The 16,255-nt window shown below is 41.0% G+C and overlaps 1 protein-coding gene across 1 annotated transcript in view; it reads right to left on the reverse strand.

Moving 5' to 3' along the window:
• The window catches only part of LOC135210090 (zinc finger protein OZF-like), a 57,543-nt gene that overhangs the window by 25,823 nt on the left and 15,465 nt on the right, over window positions 1-16,255 (reverse strand). The gene's annotated exons all lie outside the window — the stretch shown is intronic.

Consider the following 16,255-nt stretch of genomic DNA (forward strand, 5'->3'; position numbering starts at 1 on the left):
TTCCCGGTAAGAGCGGAAACTTGATCCATAATAATATGATGCTATCTAATATATATGAAAAATGAACAATACTGCACTTGCTATTTTCACTTTCACAGCAATAAATCGTAAGGATTAATTCCAGGGTAAGAGCGGAAATTGATCCAAAATTAAATTTGATGCAATTAATAAATGAAAATGAAAGAAAACTGCATTGCGAATCCACTTTCATTGCATTCTATTCATACAAAATAAGAGGCTCTTGCCGAGCGCAATCAAGCTCTCGGCAACGAACGCACAGGGCAAAAATATAATGAAAAAGAGTACTTACATCTTTCAATTACACACTTTCGCCCAAAATACATGACTCGGCGCGAGTTAACGCCCTCGGCACCGAGACATAATTCAAGGGTTCAATTCATGAAAAGAGCGGAAATCGCCGTCTCTACGGCGATAGCTCCATGTTGATTCATAATTAAGTAATGAAAATGAAACCAGTGTACTTACAGTTTCATTTTCAGCCAAACCAAACCATTATAGAAAACACAATATAAACAAAGCATACGACGATGAAGCGGGCAGAGAGCGATGACGAACACGTCCTTCACACCCGCGGCCGAAAGCAAAAGTGATTCTTCACCTCTCGGGACGCGCGGAGGGCGCGCGCACGATCGGACAAGCAGTTAACTACCGTTCTCCCCTTGTTCGAAGCTTACGACCGTCCCAGCTGCCGCTAGTTACCTTCCTATTGTTAAAGGACCGAGGGTTTGTATTACGTATCGGAACAGTTTATATTCACTGTTGAGTGAAAAATATGAAATCACATTTTATTTTAGTTGAAGCTGTTCAGTATTCTGGGGATTGATCTTCTATTATGCATCTGATATCTGTAAGCCAAACATAAGTGACCAGTTTGGAGAGGGATATTATTTTAATATGAAATTCTTTTGACATGTTAACACCACAACCCAACAGCCGATTTATATTTAGATTTGCAATTATTTACCTCAATATTAAAAAAATCTGACCATTAATTAGAAATGATGGGTTTAGAAGACTAAGAGATCTATACATGGATGAATATACATGACCTAATCCTTAGTTGCAGCTCTGATTGGTTCATCGGCATCTCTTTTATCATTACAGTAATAAGCAGAAACCCAATATCTTCATCAACTGTAATTTTTGGACATTTTGATAGGATTCTAAAGTACTTTTAGGATTACAAAAAATTTACCCACTTTTGTTGTGGCATGTCTAATCCTCCTAACTGCTGACGAATCTGCAGTGAAAACAGGGGCACTCTTAGGTAAAGAGAACTGCATTGCTCCAATGAATGTTCTTCCAGCAATTTCTACACAGGAAATTTGAAGACTTCAGTATAAATTACTTTGTGTGAGCCCTATTCTGTAAGTTCTAGTGTGCTTTGATTAGGGTGTTCACAGGTATGTGCTTGCATAATTTTTCCACATATACATATTACATGTGTGACAGATCATATACCAAACATATGGTGGAGGGACCGAAAAAGGGTGTTACAATGATGGAGAAACGTTTACATAAATTGATCAGAAAATTTGTTGGGCTTGTAAAAGGAATGTGATCAATGACCATTTACAATGTCTCTTTAAATGGAAACATTCTTAGATGGCAACTCACTATACTGTACTCCTGTTTAGTAAACATGGGGAAAGATACTTTGCAGGGGGCACGAAAACTCCAGTGTAGATTCTGGACCCTTCATTAAGAATTGGACCTAAGTTTCTCATTATGAAGCATGATGCTGCGCCAGTTGTTAGTACAACTTACTTCACTTACTGCTACAAAAACAAAACAATTTTAAAGTAATTTTAAAGGTACTTCAGCCTCTATAAGCTAAATAATTTAAGACCAAGCTTTCCGATGCAAATTATTCAGTCCTGAACTTCCAAACAGTTATCTGGCCATGGTCAAGTGAACTACAGCAGCACAAAAGGCCAGGAAAACTATTTTCTTAATGTTAAGAACACCTGAAAAGTTTTATAATAATGATACTCAGTATGGACAAATTTAATGTTTATACAAAGATAAAATAAAACAATATTCTCAGGAATTAAATTTTAATGATGAAATATGATGCTATAAAACTGATCATGAATCACTGATTGTTGCATTCACAATACTGAGAACATTAAAGACAAAGGAAACATGATATTGTTAAACTACAATAAAGTTTTGTACATACTTACCTGGCAGATATATACTTAGCTATAGTCTCCGACGTTCCCGACAGAATTTCAAATCTCGCGGCACACGCGACAGGTAGTCAGGTGGTCTACCTTACCCGCCGCTGGGTGGCGGATGTACGAACCACTCCCGTAAGCTTGTCAGATTTTTTCTCTTCCACCTGTCTCCTGAGGGGAGGCTGGGTGGGCCATTAATCGTATATATCTGCCAGGTAAGTATGTACAAAACTTTATTGTAGTAATTTAACAATATCATTTTTGTACATGAACTTCCCTGACAGATATATACTTAGCTGATTGCACCCTTGGTGGAGGGTAAGAGACAGCTCAATAATACAGGTAAGACGGGAAACAACTAATGTTGTAGGATATAAAAACCTTGGTTCTCACCTTTTCAGGATGAAGACTTCATAGATACTATCTCTGAGGTCTGCATTGCCTGGAGAGCTACAGCTAGGACGTGACCTGATGCTGAAAGACTCTCGGATCTACCACTGGGATATGTGATCCCCTATTGTGTAGAATCCAAGTCGGATGCTGTTAGAGGGACCTTGTCCGCTTACCTAACAGACTCCTTACCACTACCTCTGCAAGGAGCCAAAACCCACCAGACCACCATAACCAAAATACAAAGGGTTAATATTACGACAAAAAGAGTGCCTCCTGCAACCTCTTTCAGACAACCAAAAAACAACAATATAAAATATAGTGGGTAACATATAAAAAAATTTTACACAGGATAAGTTTCAGCTCCCTGCCCCAGCACCGAATCCGCCGATACGAAAGGACCCAAGGCGAAGCATTTATCATATGTGATTTTTACATCACGTAGGTAGTGGTTTGCGAAAACCGATTGGCATCTCCAAAAAGTCGCCTCCATCAAGTTCGCACAGACATATTTTTTCTGAATGCAAGCGAAGTTGCGATGGCTCTCACCTCGTGAGCTTTCACTTTCAGTAGTCTAAAATGATCTTCCTTACAGGCAACATGTGCCTCTGTAATAAGGCTTCTCAGAAAAAAGGAAAGAGCATTCTTCGACATGGGCCGAGTGGGGTCCTTTACGGAGCACCAAAGCACCTCTTGATTAGCCTTAAGTTGTTCCTTCCTCTTAAGGAAATACTTCATATTCTCATAGGGCAAAGAGTTCTTTCAGGCTCTTCCCCTACTAGAAAGATAAACTACGAACTTCAAAGCTCCTGGGCCAAGGACGTGATGGGTTTTCATTCTTTGCCAGGAAACTTGGAAGAAACGAACACACCATAGAATCTCCTTAAACCTACATTGCCCTCAATAGCTTGGAGCTCACTCACTCTCTTAGCTGTAGCTAGGGCCAAAAGGAAGATAGCCTTCTTCGTCAAATCCTTGAAAGAGGCTAAGCCAGGAGGTTCGAATCTAGACGATCCAAGGAATTGTAGGACTACGTCTAGATTCCAGTTCGGTACTACATGAGGACGCTTTAATGGTTTCAAATGATCTAATAAGATCATGCAGGTCCTTATCATCGGATATATTTAAGCCTCTATGCCGAAATACCGCCGCCAACATACTGCGGTATCCCTTAATAGTTGACACAACCAGATGACATTCTTCTTTGAGGAAAATAAGGAAATCCGCAATTTGGGTCACAGAGGTACTGGAAGTGGAAATGTTCTTCTCTTGCACCAACGTCTGAAGACATCCCACTTTGACTGGTATACACGCAAGGTGGAAGGTCTCCTCGCTCTTGCGATTGCTTTAGCAGCTGTTTGCTGAAAAGCCTTTCGCTCTGACCAAACTTTGGACAGTCTGAAACCAGTCAGACTGAGAGCGAGGTAGATTTTTGTGGTACCTGTCGAAGTGGGGTTGTCTGAGTAGATCGCATCCTTAGCGGAGCGATCTTGGAAGGTCCACCAACCATTCCAGTACCTCTGTGAACCATTCTTGGGCCGGCCAAAAGGGAGCGATTAAGGTCATTCTCGTTGAATCGGACTCTACGAACTTCTTGATGGTTAGCCCCAGGATCTTGAAGGGGGGAAACGCGTAGACGTCGAGTCCGTTCCAGTCTAGAAGAAGAGCATCTATTGCTACTGCCTCTGGATCCGATATCGGAGAGCAGTAGGATCCAGCCTCTTGTTCTTTGACGTGGCAAAGAGGGTCATGTGTGGCCTGCCCCATAACTTCCACAGGCTCTGGCATACATCCAGATGAAGGGTGCCCACTACTGTGGGAAGGACCTTGATCTTTCCTGCTGAGGAGATCTGCTCTTACATTCCCTTTCTCCCTGCACGAACCTTGGTGAGAAGCTTGATTCCTCTTTTCTTCTGCCCACAGAAGAAGGTCTCTTTGCTGTCTCGTACAGGGAGAAGGCAATGCGTCCCCCCCTGTTTCCTGATGTATGCCAGAGCTGTAGTGTTGTCCGCGTTGACCTGCACTACCGATCTTCTGACTTTGGGCTCGAAAGCCTTCAGAGCCAACCACACAGCCATCAACTCCTTTCTGTTGATGTGCCAGCTACCTGTCCCCACCCAGGTACCTGACACTTCGTTGGTTCCCAGAGTTGCACCCCACCCCATGTCCGACGCGTCGGAGAACAACACCATTGGTTGGGGGTCTGTGATTGAAGAGACAGTCCCTTCGCAAAGAGGTTGGTTGGGATCTGTCCACCATAAGAGATGTCTCTTGATGTCCTGGGATAACGACAGGGAGAACGTCAAATCCTGAGAACGACGACTCATTCCAATTCCGATGAAGAAAGAATTGGAGCGGTCTCAGGTGCAACCTTCCTAGGGAAACGAATTGCTCCAGAGAGGAGAGTGTCCCCCAGCAGACTCATCCACTCCCTCACTGTGCATACTTCTTTCCCTAAAGAAGGTTGTTACTCTCTCGAATCCTCGGGCTATCCTTTCCTGCGAGGGAAAAGCCCGAAACTCAGAGAGTTTCATCTGTATCCCGAGATACACACACTCTTGCTCGGGAATTAGTGATGACTTCTTGAAATTGATGAGAAGTCCCAAAGCCTTCGTCAATTCTAAAGTTACTTGTAAGTCCTTCAAACAACGATCTTCTGAAATGGCCCTTATTAGCCAATAGTCGAGGTACATGGATATCTCACCCCTTTCAAATGAAGCCATTGAGCCACATTCCTCAAAATCCCCGTGAACACTTGAGGGGCCGTCGAGAGGCCGAAACACAGAGCCCTGAACTGAAAAAATTTTCCCCCTTTCCCCCCCATCATGAATCTGAGAAACTTCCTCGAGGAAGGATGGATCGGTACGTGGAAGTAAGCGTCCTGTAAATCCAAGGAAACCATCCAGTCCCCTGGACGAAGCGCTGCCAGCACTGATGAAGGCGTTTCCATCGTGAACTTCTTCTTTTCTACGAAGAAGTTCAGGGCGCTTACATCCAACACCGGTCTCCATCCCCCTGAGGACTTCGGAATAGGAAAAGGCGGTTTGTAGAAGCCCGATGAATGATGGTCTGTCACTAGTTCGATAGCCCCTTCTCAGCATCTGATCTACTGCTAGATGGAGAGCTTGATTCATGATGGGGTCTCTGTACCTGGCCGTCAGTTTCCCTTGGGATGGTCGTCAAGGGAGGTCTTTCGACGAAAGGGATGAGGTAACCTCTCCTCAAAATAGAAAGGGATCCAAGGATCCGCCCCTTTTTGGGCCCAGACTTCTGCAAACTCTAAGAATCTGGCGCCACCGTTGTTTGAAGGACTTGCAAGTTATTTGGGGGCTTTAACAGACTTGGCGAAAGTCTTACCCCTTCTTGAAGGTCTAACGACCTCTAAACGTAGAGGTTCTTGATGAAGATGCCCTCGAAAGGGTTCTCGAACACTTGCCTTTTCCTTCTTAGCCTTTGGTAGGGAAAGAAGGGCGAGGTTTTCTTGCCGACTGTGCCAAAAGTCCTGGGTGGTCTTTGGCCGAAAGTGACCTCGAAATGTCCTGCACTCGATGTTTCGGGAACAAACTGAGTAGACAGAGGAGCAAACAGCAAAGAAGACCTCTGAGCATGGGAGACCGACTTCGTTAAGAAGGAACAGTAAAACCGACCCTCTTCTTCACGATGCCGGCCCCATAAAGGAGGCGATTTCACTCGCTCCGTCTCTTACTGACTTCCATACAAGACAAAACACACATAAGATCATCTGGTGAAATTGACTCTGGCACTTCAATTTTCTTGGCTAGAACTCCCAACGACCAATCAAGGAAGTTAAATACTTCTAGCACTCTAAACATACCTTTGAGCAAATGATCCAATTCGTTCATTGCCCAAGTCGTCTTAGCAGAGGTGGGCAGCTTTCTCCTTGTCGAATCTACCAGTGCCGAAAAATCCGAATCAGCCGAAGACGGTAGACCCAATCCTAAGGGCTCTCCTGTTTCGTACCAGAAACCAGCGCGTCCTGATAACTTCGAAGGAGGAAAAGCGAACATCGTTTTTCCCCCGCTTCTTCTTTGGAAGCCATCCAGGAACCAAAACTCCTCAGTGCCTTCTTCATAGAAAAGAGTTGGCTTCATCCTCACACAAGAAGAACTCTTCGCTGTCTTCGCCGTTGAAAAAAGTGAGTGAGGAGAAGGAGGAGCCGTAGGCGTAAGGGAAATCCCCAAAAACTTGTAAAAGTAGCTCTGTAAGCTTCTTGTAAGAAGAGACAGCAGCAGAAGTGTTCGGTTCCTCATCCGAACCTTCTAGGACGTCTTGTCGAGGTGAGCGCGGAAGATCCTTAGGTGACCGAAGGGATCCTAGCAGGAGTTGAGCGAGAGGTTGGAGAACGCCCTCTCTTAGAAGAGTTCACATCCACTGGAGAACGATGAGAAGATCTGGGAAGTCTACGATGAGACTCCCTCTTCGAGGTATACGGAATCTCAGCCGAAGGAGAGGTAGGGCTCCCTACTCCGAGAATTCTCGGAAACATCCGCAGGGCGCTTACGAGGAGGCGAGCGCCTACTATACTCTATGCACCTATCCTGAGGCGAGCGGCTGCCAGGAGAAGAGCGCCTATCGAGAGCAGAGCGCTTGCGCGGCTCTCCATACCTGTCCAGTTGCGTACGATCAACGGAAGTTCGACTGGAAGGCGAAATGCGCCTACTAGGGAGAAGGCGCTTGCGAGACTCTTGACGTCTAACAAGAGGGTAACATTCAGGAGAAGGGCGCTTCAAAACTAACGAGCGCCTACTTGGAGAAGGGCGCTTCCGGGATTCCTGATGCCTACCAAGAGACAAACGGTCAGGAGAAGTGCGCCTAGAAGCGGGAGAGCGCCTACACGGAGAAGGGCGCTTGAAAGACTCTTGTTGTCTGCCCTTAGGAGAATAATCAGGAGTATGACGCCTTAAAAGAGACGAGCGCCTACTAGGAGAGCTATGTGCAGTAGGCTCTTGGCGCCTACCTTGCGGGGAGCGGCTAACAGTATGCCGTCTATCATGCACACGACTCCTACCAGACTCTAGATGCCTGTAGGTAGAGAAGTCACGATCCGATACTCGAGGAGTGACATCTGGAAGAAGAACGCCTACTTGTATAAGGGCGCCTTCTATAATCTTGAGGCTGCTGAGGTAGAAGTCTCACGCGAGGGAGTTGAAGAATCGCGTGATGAGCAGGTGCAGTGCGCTTACCGGAAGCGGGAATCCAATATGGAGAAAAAACTTCTTTCTCCATAGAGCGTCTACCGATGTTTGGCGCCTTGAAATTGAAAGAGAGCCAGGCGAGCGAGGGGTGCTCACGCGAGTGAGGGCGCTCCCCGCGAGCGAGGGCGCTCACGCGAGCCCCCACCTTCATACGAAACCTCCCCATATGAAGGAGAACGATCCTCTGAAGAGCGGCGCCTAGATCTCTTGATCGGAAGAGAAACGTCCTTCTTCCTACGTGATCTAACTGCTAGAGAGTCTGCTAGCGCCGTGATCTGAGCTTGAAGTCCCGCGAGTACTCTCGTAGGAGAATCTTCTAGTTCTTCCTCGGAAGCAGGCGCCGAGCGCGGAGCGCGAGAAGAAGAACGATCACAGGATTTCTTGTGTTTCTTCGCCTCCACCGACGATTCTTCCGGGAAAACCTCCGGACTAGAAGCCAAAGGACTGCAGGGAGCCTTCCAAGCCCTCTTCAACGGGCGCGACGCATCCGGGGAGTTCCAACCTCTCTTCGGAGAGGGAGACGACGAAGAGGAGAAGCATTGGCGTAGGAGCTCCCCTCTTGTAGCGATCCGAGGCAGCCTGGGAGCGTTACTTCAGGATCTGCCGATGGGACGCTGACGGTGGGGGGCTCTCCCTAGCCCTCCTGCGGCTTTCGACTTTCCTACTCCACTGGAACTGGGAGTCTGGAAGAGGTCTAGGCCTAGAGGCACTAAGGAGCCGGTCAGGACGCACCCTCCACAACACTGGGGACACTGCACTGATCACTAACACTCTCCTTACCTTCCAACTGACGAATCTTCTGATCCACAGAACGATTCTTGGCTTTCAGAGCTGCCGCCTCCGAAGGCGAATCTCCGGCTTCGGTTGCGGGAGCCGGGGCTGCAACTTGGGAAGAAGGTTCTAATTCTACGTTAGTACTATTAGGATCCACATCCAACCTCACTCATTCTAGATCTGCTAGAACTTCTAGAGAGCCTTACGCACTCTATCACGTTCCAACTTCTAACATAAGAGAGAGCCTTATATTCTTCTTCATTCAATCCTTACATTCACTACAAGGTTAGCAAACGCACACATCCCCCTTCCCCCTGCATTTCATGCAAACCGTGTGGGGGTCTACCGAAGCTTTCGGCAACCTCACCTTACATCCTTCATTCACGCAAACCCTAACAACACCGAAGTTTTAACTACCGATTCTAGATCAGACTCGTTAAAGAAAATCAAACTCAAAATCAAAACCGGTCCACAATCAGCGTATGCCAAGCCAAACAAAGCGAATACGTCACCAAAAGAAGTCCAAATTAACTCCAGGCAAGCGAGAATCGAAAAACTATCGAGAGGAACCGACAACAGTTGTTATCGTTCCCTTGGGCGACAGAGAAAAATCTGACAAGCTTACGGGAGTGGTTCGTACATCCGCCACCCAGCGCGGGTAAGGTAGCCACCTGACCATACCTCGCGTGTGCCGCGAGATTTGAAATTCTGTCGGGAACGTCGGAGACTATAGCTAAGTATATATCTGTCAGGGAGTTCATGTACAAAAATTCAGTATTGATAAAATCTAAAAGCAAAATTCATTACCATAATGATTCATACTTAAAAGGTTAAATTCTGCTATTCGTGGATGACAGAACATACAGCTTACTTGTTAACAAAGATTGGACAGAGTAATGAAGGTCACTTATAGAACAATAAATTGTTTCTGCCTAATGCTTGAGTGTCACGCTCCACACTACCACCTCACTGGACCTGGCCTAACCAATTTCTCCCCACCCAAGTGACTAGTACCAAGACTATATTAGGGATGGAAAGGCCAAGGAAGTTGGTGGTTTCATCTTGATGGAATGGGAATCTCAATGCCAACCAGCATTTTGATAAAAAGAAAACGTAATTTCATAACACTCCCTACAAGTGAAGACTTGATTTTTACTATTTATTCAGCAAAAATCTGAAAGAAAAAGTATTGCAGTGGACATTTCCACAGAGGGAGATATGGCCGTATATGGGATGTTACAACATAAATGAACATTTAATGATTTTGATTATTGAAAGAAGAGCAGCAGAGGCTGAGACAAACCAGTGAAAAACAAGAGTAATGAAGCCATAGGGTTAATGAATGACAAGTGCCAAGATAGCAATCAAATCTTTTACATCTAGAAGTAAAAAAACATTACTTCCACTCTGAACACTTATCAAGGGTAAGTCTTCATCTCTCCCATTTCACAATGATCTACCCAACTGTTCCGCATTCATTTTCATCCCATGTCCAGTCATCTCTACCGTTAAGGTTAGATCTCCTTTTCCAGCCACTTGATGAAACACTTCTCTATTACCTCATTCACAGAAGCAAAATCTCCCTTAGTACTTGCACCACAGATCTTGAAATTCAATGGTCACACCTTTATAAAATCTCAATTTGTCTTGTCAGTGCCCATTTCTGCTGCATTCAATTATGGTAAAGATTTTAGTTAACCATCATAAATATTTGCCCCCTCTACAAGTAGGGCAATTTCATTTATCAACAGTATGTAGCTATATCCACTGTATTCATGAGGTGACATAGATGCATTACAATTTCTAAGACCTACCCAGTTATCAAGATACCAAATTTTAAAAACCAATTTGCATTTTTCATAAGGTACGAAACCTACGCTTTCATAAATTGAGTACTCAGCGCAAACATGTTCTACAGCTGCCAATGACCTATCTAGAAAACAAAAGCCCATCAGGTAAGTCACGTGACCCAAGTTGGGTTAGCTCTTCCATTTAGATTGTCACTACAATCATCTTGCATTAGCCAAGATTTGCTTTTGTGCATGTTACATGTTCAAGCCCTTACTTTCTTATGCTGCCGGGACATTGTCCTTTTACTGCCTTGTCAAACAGGATTTTTTTAGCTCTCCTTTTTTCCTTTGTGAAGCATTTTGGGCATCATAGAATTCTTATTCCAAACTATAATTTGTAATCATGAAAACCCCTTGTGACATCTGTTAAATTTAGTACACAGTAAAGTTCATCCCTACAAATTCTCTACAAAAGCCACAGGAACAATTTCCCGAGTATACAGTAGAGACCCGGTTCACGACCGTATTAGTACTCGACATAATCGGATTTCGCCACTAAATTTCCAATAAACTTTGTATCTGTTTTCAACCAAAAAACCAGTTTCCGACCCCTGACCATAGGATGTTTTGTAAACAAAACTGTTTCCGCCAGCCGCCGCTAGTTGGCGTCATCCAGTGCTACCAAATGTAGCATAATTTCATGTTTTTTAGCATTTGACCCAGAATTGGAGCTTAGCATAATTTCTTTCACACTTAGGGTTCTAGTACAATTTTAGAATGTATTTTCACTAAAATTTTAAATAAAATGCAGAAAATTCCTCAATTTCATACACAGCTATAGTGAATGTATCTACAAGTGAAATTGCCTCAAAAGCAGCACTAACAAATGAGTTAATTGCTAAGTTTGAACCCAACTAAGGAATGTTAAATTTTGTGAATATAAATAAATACCCACAGTGGCATGACAAACGATCAGTAAAGTGTTAATAATGTTTTTTTTCTTCATGAGTAAAGAATTACTTTTTTCCTTTTTTAAGTTTTATTTTTTTTCAGTAATCAAAACATTTTAATTATGACTGAAGTGATTTTCACACAATTTTCAAGTTTATTCATTATGTATGTTCATCTGTTAAAGAAAAATATTGGTTTCAGTGGCATGATAAAGATCAAGTAATAAGTACGTATGTTTTTCTTTTTGAGTAGAGATGGTTGTTTGTTTACCTCCTTTTTTTTTAGTTTTAATTTTTCAGTAAATATCAGTAAATAACAAAATGTTATATTTGAAGTAATTTTCACACATTTTCAAGTATTTATAATTGTTTTTATGTGACCTGTTAAGATAAATGGTTTCCTTTGGTGGCATGATAATGATGCAGTAATACTAAATTTTTTGTTTTCTTCACCATTTAAAATAGGTGGTGTCTTCACACATTTGTCAAATAGTATAATAGTGATTGCATATCAAATAGTGTACTAGTGATTGCGTATGTGATCTATTAAAGAAAAATGGTGTTTTATTACGAGTTTCCTAACATGTAAAGATCATCAAATTATTAGTTATAATATTGTCTTTCGTCACTTTTTATCATTTCACCTAATATATAAATGTTTTAAATTTCCATTACATCGTTGTTTTAGCTCGAATGTATTTGAGAAATGAGATAATGATAGATTAATAGCATAATTCTGGCCACAAAATTGCACCATATTTGGCATAAATTCTTGCTTGGACCGACTAGCATAATTTAGCAAAACGGTTGGTAACACTGGTGACGCCACTCAGCATTGTTTAAAGTCCGCAACTAATGTTTACAAACATTCAAACATGTGTCGTGTCTTGAACACCTTGCGCGCATTTCGTTGCTTTTTCGGTGGTATCAACTCTATACGCAATTACCTTTTGATTCATCATGGGTCCCAACATTACTACTGGCTACCCATTAAAACCTTCTGCTATTGTTTATCTCTGAAATAATGGAAAAGCGTTTTCCTTCTCAAAAAGTTTCCATCATTTCCAACTCCAAAATAAACCTTAAGTTTCGTCTATCCTCTCCTCTGCATGAAGTGATGAGCGAAAAAAAAATTTAATCAAGCACCCTTGCTTGATTTTTTTTCAAGCGTAGACATATTCTAAAACCATGCTCACACTTGAGGCGCGTGAGTTTCAGTAGCAAACTGCAATACGTATTTAAGTGTTAGGTTTGGAGTGAAGGCAATGTTACGTACGTAGGTTACATGTGCGGTTCGGTAGCGAATGCAATCTTCAAGCTTTGTTAAGCTTTCCGGTAAAGAAGAAGTTAGTCATAGTTTATATCAGAGAAGCCACTATGCCATATTAAGTGCGTAGTAATTAAGAAATTAAGAAGAATCCTTTATGTCGTACTGTAATACGTTAATGTTTACGTGTAAGATTTGGTAGCAACCAGTTACATACGTAACATGTTCGGTTCGGTAGCAATGCAATCTAAGCTTTTTAAGCGTGCCGGTAAAGAAGAGGTTAGCCTTAGGTTAACTCAGAATCCGCTACTGTATACATTAATTATAGAAATTAAGTAGATTCTTTTATGTCTACTGTAAAAATACGTCATTGTTTACGTGTGAGATTTGGTAGTGAAACCACTGTCACATACGTAACGTGTGCCGTTCGGTAGCGAAGCCATCTTAATCTTTGTTAAGCTTGCTGGTAAAGAGGAAGTTAGCCTTAGCTTAATCAGAGAAGCCGCTATGGTATAGAATAATTATAGAAATTAAGACGATTCTTTTATGTCTACTGTAAAAAGATGTCAATGTTTACGTATGAGGTCTGGTAGTGACACAGTTTACATATGCAAAACGCAATGCGCGGTAACGAACGCAATCTGAATGCTTCGTTTATAAGCGTCGTCGTAAAAAGAAAGAAAGAAAAAAAAAGAGGTTGGCTTGATATTAAACTCAAGAGAAGCTGGTACATAATGGTATAGTAATTAAAGACATTAAGAAGATTCTTTTACTTATGCGTACGTATATATGTACCATGCAGTACCATAATAATTGTCAAAGTCCAATAAGCTTGAACAACCAAGCCCAGATATTGGACAATTTGCCGTAAAAGACGCACCTTTTTTTATAAGGACATTTATGAAACAAAATCGTTAGTATCATAACATTACATTTACTGAAAGATAATTTTCAAGCGATTTTGTATAAAGTATTGCAGTCGACTCCGTAAAAGGTTTACAATAAATTAATACCGAATGTAAATGTTTTTAGGCTTATAGCGAGATATGGTTTTATGGTTTCTTTACTACTATAGTCCCGATATAAACCACCAGGGCTGCGCTATGGTTTGTTTACATCCTTAAATGCCGACTTACTGTAGGCAAATTTTTGCAAGTTTTTGATAAATATAAATTGGGTTTAATTTTAATAGTTTATTAATTTACTGTAATAATTAGACTTGCTTTTCAATGTTTTTATTATGTTAGCAACACGTTTTATGCCTACCAACTACACTACGTTCTACTTACTATTTACCTAGGTAGCCTATGGATCTTGGTCAACAATCAGTTGGACACAGGCTAGTTTTCTTTTATACTGTATATTATACATTTAAAATTATAAATATACGTTTAACATGATATTTATTTAACTTTTAACTTATTTAGTTGTAATTTACATGTAATGTATTGTATAAAAAGGCAAGGTTAGGGTAATAACTGATGGTCAGGAACGGATTAATCCATTTTCAGTTATTTCTTATGGGAAAACTTGATTCATTTCTCGAAATAATCGAATTTCGACGCTACTTCTGGAACGAATTATCGTCGAGAACCGAGGCTCTACTGTACTTTGCTTCCTTCCCAATCATCATGAATGTTGTTTTGCTTTCCCTGATATTCAGACTATCCTCACCATTCCTCTCTCCCACCCTTCAAATATGCATACTAATTGATGTACTTGAAAAATTAAAAATGTAACCATCACAAAACTAGAACCTGGTAAAAACTAAAACTTAAAATATATATACATATAAAGAACTATAGCAAGAATGTACAATGCTGACCCCCAACTTACACCCCATATACAAGTATAATAGCATATCCATATGACTGCGAAGGTTATTTGGTGAATATAGTTAAAGTTTCTCAAGAGTGCTTGTCCAAAAAAAGAAATAGTGGTTGTCAAACGTCACTTACATATGCGTATTACTACAAGGATTCAAGTCATTTTCTGGTGCAGTTAGAGGCAAAACAGCAGAGATAATACAAAATACAATACTGATCACTTTTGTGGTGATATTAAAGTTTTTGTAAGCTGGTTACTCTAGAATTTTGACAAGAATTCTGGATTACATAATCAATTTACTTGGATCAGAGATTCCAGCACCATATACCATCACTAATTTTGTCTTTTAAGTAGCAATGGGTACCCTAACTTGAGGAAAATAAACAAAAGAATTCACTTTGATTTTTCATTGTTGAAGCCGAGGGACTCGAGAGTCTAAAGCATTACATTCCCAGATTTTATAGGTTAAGAATGAAGACTTTAGTATTATCTTGAGAATTACATGTTTTCTCATACAAAATCTAGCAGCTTAATTGTCAATAATGAAATAGTTGAATTTCTACAGTATATACTATTACAAAAGTTTTGGAATAACAACAATTGAAAAAAAGAGGACGTGCTAAAGCACTGGATATTACACAAAATGCAGAGCAGTACAACAAATACAACTTTTCACAACAAAGGTTGACAAAACTTTCTTTGAAGCTCACATTTATTTTGTTCAACTTATGTTATAAACTGGATATTTTAGTCAAAATTAAAATGCTTTGGTACGAAGGAGAAGTTGTTTTAAATTTACCAAACAAAACTTAAGAGTGCTAAATTAATGAAGACATACAGAACTACAGTTTCAGATTTGTGGGAAAAAAAGCATTAAATGGCTTCATATCTGTATATCACAGCTTTCCTGATGAATACTCAATTTTTGACTATTTACTTTTTTTATTTCCTGTTACTTCAATGGCACAAAGGAAAAACATGGATGACCTTTCTTGGCTATCATGTTCATATACGTACATATAATCTAGTTGTCACCATTCAACATCAGTGCTGTAAGCTTTTACATTCAGAAGTGCTATCCATCTAACCCGAGGCTATTATATTTTCTTCTTGATGGAAGATCTTACCTGCACTCTTATTATGACAAAGCATGGTACAGGTACAATATAAAATTGTCACACTTCATATGTAGTCATTATTTCCCAGATGCAACAACTTTGTGCATGGTTGAGTCACCGTTTAAAGCTCCGATTTCTTGACTACATAAAGACATGGCTTGTGCCTCTAAAAAACCAACACTCTGCTCTAGTAATGTCTTAGGATGTTAGGACTATTGTTTCTGAATGGTTATACAGTCACTCTATAATTTTAAACATGAAATTTAATAAGCACCTTCCTTTAAGTACAGGCAGTTGCCGGTTTACGATGGTTTCGGCTTCTGACGTTCCGAGGTTACGACACATTTCAATTACTATATTCATCAGAAATTATTTCCAGGTTTACGATGTATGTTACAGGGTTATGACACTGATCTGACAGAAGAAATATGACACCAAAAAGGCAAAATAATGAATATTTAAAGTTTTTTTCTTCATGAAAAATGCAATAAAAATGCAGTTTACAGTTGTTGATACCCCCAAACTATTTAAAGTAAGGTTTTCTTAAGATTTCTGACAATTTTTGACGTTGTAAACCCGGGACTGACTATACGTAAACACATTTCCATTTATATGAATTTAACATAAAAACCTCTACGGTAATGCCAAAAGCTGTCATATACTTCAATCATTCTGGCAAGTATTCCCTCTAAGCTATCCTAACAAGATGTCCAAATTGCTAA

Source organism: Macrobrachium nipponense, chromosome 39, assembly GCF_015104395.2.
Source record: "Macrobrachium nipponense isolate FS-2020 chromosome 39, ASM1510439v2, whole genome shotgun sequence".
NCBI classification, from domain to species: domain Eukaryota; kingdom Metazoa; phylum Arthropoda; class Malacostraca; order Decapoda; family Palaemonidae; genus Macrobrachium; species Macrobrachium nipponense.